Source organism: Bufo gargarizans, chromosome 2, assembly GCF_014858855.1.
Source record: "Bufo gargarizans isolate SCDJY-AF-19 chromosome 2, ASM1485885v1, whole genome shotgun sequence".
NCBI classification, from domain to species: Eukaryota; Metazoa; Chordata; class Amphibia; order Anura; family Bufonidae; genus Bufo; species Bufo gargarizans.
This window is the reverse complement of record NC_058081.1, coordinates 356930814-356937869: the sequence shown is the minus strand read 5'-3', so window position 1 is coordinate 356937869 and position 7056 is coordinate 356930814. Positions and strand designations below refer to the sequence as shown.

The 7056-nt window shown below is 39.0% G+C and overlaps 1 long non-coding RNA gene across 1 annotated transcript; it reads left to right on the top strand.

The window, feature by feature from the left end:
- Positions 1 to 1950: 1950 nt before the first annotated feature.
- Positions 1951 to 6539, top strand: LOC122926090. Its single transcript, XR_006387651.1, has 4 exons — positions 1951 to 2009; positions 2573 to 2643; positions 4862 to 4906; positions 6480 to 6539. It is a non-coding gene; the product is annotated as an uncharacterized LOC122926090 (long non-coding RNA).
- The last annotated feature ends 517 nt before the right edge of the window (positions 6540 to 7056 follow it).

The following is a 7056-nucleotide window of genomic DNA, read 5'->3' as shown; positions in this document are numbered from 1 at the left end:
CTGATGGTTCGGCCCCATTCAACTTCTGGGTCTCTAAATTGTCCACGTGGCCAGAGCTAGCCTTTTATGCCTTGGAGGTGCTGGCCTGCCCGGCAGCCAGCGTTTTGTCTGAACGTGTATTCAGCACGGCAGGGGGCGTCATTACAGACAAACGCAGCCGCCTGTCTACAGCCAATGTGGACAAGCTGACGTTCATAAAAATGAACCAGGCATGGATCCCACAGGACCTGTCCGTCCCTTGTCCAGATTAGACATTAACTACCTCCCCATAACCATATATTATTGGACTCCAGGGCACTTCCTCATTCAATCCTATTTTTATTTTCATTTTACCATTATATTGCGATGCTACCCAAAGTTGAATGAACCTCTCCTCTGCCTGTGTGCTAGGCCTAAATATATGCCAATGGACTGTTGCAGTGGTGGCTGACATGAAGCCTGATTCTCTGCTATGACATGCAGACTAATTCTCTGCTGACATGAAGCCAGATTGTCTGTTACGGGACCTCTCTCCTCTGCCTGGGTGCTGGGCCTAAATTTATGACAATGGACTGTTGCAGTGGTGGCTGACGTGAAGCCTGATTCTCTGCTATGACATGCAGACTGATTCTCTGCTGACATGAAGCCAGATCGTCTGTTACGGGACCTCTCTGCTCTGCCTGTGTGCTAGGCCTAAATATATGCCAATGGACTGTTGCAGTGGTGGGTGACGTGAAGCCTCATTCTCTGCTATGACATGCAGACTGATTCTCTGCTGACATGAAGCCAGATTGTCTGTTACGGGACCTCTCTGCTCTGCCTGTGTGCTAGGCCTAAATATATGCCAATGGACTGTTGCAGTGGTGGGTGACGTGAAGCCTCATTCTCTGCTATGACATGCAGACTGATTCTCTGCTGTCATGAAGCCAGATTGTCTGTTACGGGACCTCTCTGCTCTGCCTGTGTGCTAGGCCTAAATATATGCCAATGGACTGTTGCAGTGGTGGGTGACGTGAAGCCTCATTCTCTGCTATGACATGCAGACTGATTCTCTGCTGACATGAAGCCAGATTGTCTGTTACGGGACCTCTCTGCTCTGCCTGTGTGCTAGGCCTAAATATATGCCAATGGACTGTTGCAGTGGTGGGTGACGTGAAGCCTCATTCTCTGCTATGACATGCAGACTGATTCTCTGCTGTCATGAAGCCAGATTGTCTGTTACGGGACCTCTCTGCTCTGCCTGTGTGCTAGGCCTAAATATATGCCAATGGACTGTTGCAGTGGTGGGTGACGTGAAGCCTCATTCTCTGCTATGACATGCAGACTGATTCTCTGCTGACATGAAGCCAGATTGTCTGTTACGGGACCTCTCTGCTCTGCCTGTGTGCTAGGCCTAAATATATGCCAATGGACTGTTGCAGTGGTGGGTGACGTGAAGCCTCATTCTCTGCTATGACATGCAGACTGATTCTCTGCTGTCATGAAGCCAGATTGTCTGTTACGGGACCTCTCTGCTCTGCCTGTGTGCTAGGCCTAAATATATGCCAATGGACTGTTGCAGTGGTGGGTGACGTGAAGCCTCATTCTCTGCTATGACATGCAGACTAATGATGTCATACGCTCCAATTCACAAAATAGAATAAATCATCACTCAAAATAGAATTTAAGCAAATATCTTTATTTATTTAGTTGGGTAATTAAAGGCCGCAATGCTTATTACTTAACCAATTAATTATAATCTGGTTAATCCAATTTATTCTCAAATATAAATAAGTAAATATTTAAACCAATAAACCATATAACACTCAGTCCACTCAGAGAGTGACTTAACCCCCGTCAATAAGCAAAGCGACAAAATAAATAGGGAAGGGAGGGAGGGAACTTGAAAAATACTTACGTGAATGAGCCAAAATCGTTATTTTCTGTTCTTTTATAGGTTCTCAAACTGGCAGTTAAAGTGATCTCCAATCAAATTTGAAGATATCAGCGCAAGCACCCACAGCATCTGGGTTAACCCATTCTTCACATAGGTAAGTAAATAATATAATCAACATATTAACTGTAATGTTAGGTGCCATGTCATCATGGCTCACCACACTGAATTTATCAGTATGGTTCGCTCCATGATGTCATACGCTCCAATTCACAAAATAGAATAAATCATCACTCAAAATAGAATTTAAGCAAATATCTTTATTTATTTAGTTGGGTAATTAAAGGCCGCAATGCTTATTACTTAACCAATTAATTATAATCTGGTTAATCCAATTTATTCTCAAATATAAATAAGTAAATATTTAAACCAATAAACCATATAACACTCAGTCCACTCAGAGAGTGACTTAACCCCACAACGCCACATAAAAACAAGTGGCCCAATAAACATTGCAAGCCTTTAATAAAAACCATTATCAATTATGTTCTGCAAATCTGAAATGAATATATCACATCCAATATCAGAAAGCTGATCATCCTTTTCTTGGTAAAGTCCTCTAACGAATCCTTCTAATTCAACATGTCTGTAATTGCCATGACCAATTTCCTTCAAATAAATCTCCATTTTTTTATTAATTCTTTTCCTAATTGTTTCCAGAAAGGATAACTCAGAATTGAACCAAGAAAATTTTGGGATGATGTCAGAAAATACGAGTACAACACCATCAAGTAAGTAGCATATTTTACATAACAATTCTTTTAATTCATAAATTAACAAATGCGTTTTGATTTTTCCCAAATCAAACGAGCCAATATGTAAAATAAACAGGTCAGGTTTCGACATTTTTGAATATATAAGGCTGACATTCTTGAAGATATCAGAAATTTTAAGGTCAGCAAAGGAAAACCAGTTTATGGAAAATTCTGCTGAATAACCTAAATTAACAGTAGAATGTCTAAAAGCAGATCTTCTCTCAGCCAATTGAATCAGTTCATCACCAAAAATCCATACAACTTTTGAAGGTCCTATATCAATAATGGGGGATTTGAGATTTTATTGTCTGCAGCAATCTCGCTTAATCTTAGAGCAGCAAAGAAAGCTATAGAAAATGCTGCAGAAAATAAATTGGTTTCATATTCCGAAGAACAAACTAATACTAAATTACATATGACCTTTTGTAACAATTCAATAGATAAAGGGCTGGTCTTAACATTGTGGACTGACTTTCTTTTGATACCTTTAATCATTTGTTTAATGATAAAATTATTCAGAATAGAGCTTTCGCCTTTTAATTTAAAGAAAAAAGAAATGCCCGATAATTTTTTAGAAATAGAATCGGCTTGTAAACCGTTGTTGTAAAGATATATAATAAATTTGATAAAATTCCCTAAATTAAAATCAATGTAAGAAATTTTTTGAGATATGCAGAAAAGCTTCCAATCCAACCATGCGGCAGAATATGCTGCCCATGTATTCTTGGCTAATGAACCAAAAATAAGTTCATTAGTTAATCCTCTGATATCTCCCAAAGATGAGTTGGACAAGGAATTCCCATTCGGGAAGCTCGAGGTGTCATTAAGAAGAATTCCTTGAAGCGCTGTCGGGACAAATAATCAGCAATATAATTAGTTTTCCCAGAAATAAATCTAGCTTTTATCCAAATGTTAAATTTTAGACATTGAAAAACTATCTTACGCAATAATGAAGAAACTAACGGAGACTTTGAAGTTAAACAGTTTATGGAAAAAACTACTCCCATATTGTCCGACCTTAGCAGAATTCTCTTATTCTGAAACACTGAGGACCAAATTGTTAGAGAAACTAGAACTGGAAATAATTCTAGAAAAACCAAATTTTTTGAGTACTTGTTATTAGTAATCCAATTTAAAGGCCAACGTTCGGCAGACCAAAAGTTGTCAAAATAAGCACCATATCCAATAGCACCAGACGCATCTGTATAAAGAGACAAGGTGTCTGAGCCAACAAACTCTTCCTGCCAAATGGTGTGACCGTTAAATTCACATAAAAATTGCAACCAAACTGAAATGTCATCCTTTAGTTGTTTGGTGATGCGAATATGGGATCGAGGTGAGGACTTACCTGATGTGGCAGCATACAATCTTTTAGAAAAGACCCTTCCCATGGGAATCACACGAGAAATAAAATTAAGAGAACCTAAAAGAGACTGAAGTTGTTTAAGCGTAATTTTTTCTTTTCCGGATATGCGAGTTAATTGTTGAACAGTATTCTGGATTTTTTCCATTGGTATGCTAAATTCCATTGTTACTGTATTTATATCTATGCCCAAAAACTTGAGATTCGTAGTAGGATAGACAGTTTTATCTACAGCTAATGGAATGCAGAAATATTTAGCTATACCAATGAATCTATTCAGAAGATTCATACAATCATCCGAATCTACACGACCTATAAATAAAAAGTCATCGAGATAATGTAGTAAAAATCCACTACCTGAGTGAATATCCATAACCCAGTGTAGAAAAGTTGAAAACGCCTCAAAATAAAAGCAAGATAGGGTGAATCCCATGGGAAGGGCCATATCATAAAAGAATTTATCGAGAAAATAAAAACCCAAAGAATTATAACCGATGGGGTTTATAGGTAGTAGTCTGAAAGCAGATTTAATGTCAGCTTTGGCAAGAAGAGAATTGCGGCCTGCTTTTTGTAAAAAAGACAAAGCTTGATCAAATGAGGAGTATTTCACACTGGCTTTATTTTTTTCCATCTCATCGTTTAAGGAACTGAATTTAGGATAAGATAAATTGTGAATAAGACGAAAAGAATTTGGTTCTTTTTTAGGAACTAAAGCTAAAGGAGATATACGAAAATTCAAGAAGGGGGGAGAATCAAAGGGACCAGCAATCCTACCTGCCAAAATTTCAGATTCAATTTTTTCTTTAACAATGTCAATATTTTGTTTTACAGATAACGCATTTTCAACTAGAATGCAACCTGGACCCACAAATTCAGGTATGAAAAACCCATTGGTAAAACTGTCAGTTAATAAATTAGCCATCTGAATGTTTGGGTAATGACCTAGCCACTGAATTATTATTGGCAAATTCAGCGGAGTCACCTTGTTTAAACGATTGAATTTCCTTGTTAGAAATTGGGAAGTGAATACCTTGTTTTTTAAAACATTTTGAGGCTGAATGAGAACCGGCACAGAAAGAACACTCGTGTCGGTATTTGCAATTATGTTGCCATCTGCAATGCGACTCGTTAAATGCGAAACAGATACCTTTTTTGACGTTAATGAAATTGGGTTGACGAAAAAGATTGTTTTTGTTAGGGAGCATTAAATTCAACCAAAGCCCGACATCTTTACTACCCCAATTTAGATTCGGATATACTGCAAGTTTCTGACGAAAGGATTCGTCATACAGACACCAACCCATTCCGCCAAAATTTCTATATGCCTCCAAAATAGTATCTACATGGTAAAATAAACCAGTACAAAGACTAGGAAATTTTTCACCCAAAACTGCTGCGTATATATTAAATGCTTGCAGCCAGTTAAAAAAGGATTTCTGGTGTAATTTTCTATTTTCTTCAGAATCTGATTTTTTGTCTTTCAATAATTCACTTTTTAAATTCTCACTAGATGAAGGAAGAAGAGAAAAAATTTCAACATATTCTTTTCTCCAAATTTTTTCTTTCACGCTCAAGGGTAAATGAAACCCTAATGGAGAAATTTGACACGCCAGAACTTCTTTAACAGATGTCTCTTTTATACCTGAGTTAAATTCAAGCTCAGGAATTACTGCCATTTCAGGGTTAATATTGGACATTTTAGGTACATTAGTGAACGGTTGAATGGTTGAATTAGCAGCAGTCAGACTATTAAGGGTATTAACTTGACTGACATCTGCTAATCCAGACCAAACATTTTTTGGTGATTCATCCTTTTTAGATAGGTAAAGTAAAAATTCATCAAACAACTGAATCTTCAATTTAGAAGAATCAATGTCAAGTGAATTAATCTCTTGATTAATAGTGCCCTGCGGTTTGCAGTCACTTAAAAAGTTATAATTCAGCTCACCAGAAGCAGATGATGTAGGAGGATGATCAACTGTTGAAGCAGGTGATGGCTCCTGAGTGACAGTTGAATGCTGTTGAAAATGACGCCGTTGAATTTTCCTGCTGGCTCGGCTTGAAGATAAGTTGGTTTTCTTGGTCTTAGAAGGAGGCGCATATTGTGAAGGGGAATATGCCCTCTTGTCTCTCCGCTGACGTTTTTTAATCGGCGAGCGGGTCTCAGGTTTTTCGCGCATGCGCAAAAAATTATCGCAGGGAGGATCGATCAGTTCGGCGCTCGCGCCAGGTACTGCGCAGCAGACGGGATTAGAAGATAAAAGAAGCTCTTCTTGCTGGTCCGGTCCTTGCTGTAAGCACTTCCTCAGCCATTCTTCTCCCCCTTGGCTTTCTGCTCTGAAAATAAGTTGTTTCAACAGATCTTCCATGACACAGATGAACGCAGGTCTGTCTCTTGAAAAATACTTACGTGAATGAGCCAAAATCGTTATTTTCTGTTCTTTTATAGGTTCTCAAACTGGCAGTTAAAGTGATCTCCAATCAAATTTGAAGATATCAGCGCAAGCACCCACAGCATCTGGGTTAACCCATTCTTCACATAGGTAAGTAAATAATATAATCAACATATTAACTGTAATGTTAGGTGCCATGTCATCATGGCTCACCACACTGAATTTATCAGTATGGTTCGCTCCATTCTCTGCTGACATGAAGACAGATTCTCTGTTACGGGACCTCTCTCCTCTGCCTGTGTGTGTGCTGGGCCTAAATATATGCCAATGGACTGTTGCAGTGGTGGCTGACGTGAAGCCTCATTCTCTGCTATGACATGCAGACTGATTCTCTGCTGACATGAAGCCAGATTCTCTGTTACGGGACCTCTCTCCTCTGCCTGTGTGTGTGCTGGGCCTAAATATATGCCAATGGACTGTTGCAGTGGTGGCTGACGTGAAGCCTCATTCTCTGCTATGACATGCAGACTGATTCTCTGCTGACATGAAGCCAGATTCTCTGTTACGGGACCTCTCTCCTCTGCCTGTGTGCTAGGCCTAAATATATGCCAATGGACTGTTGCAGTGGTGGCT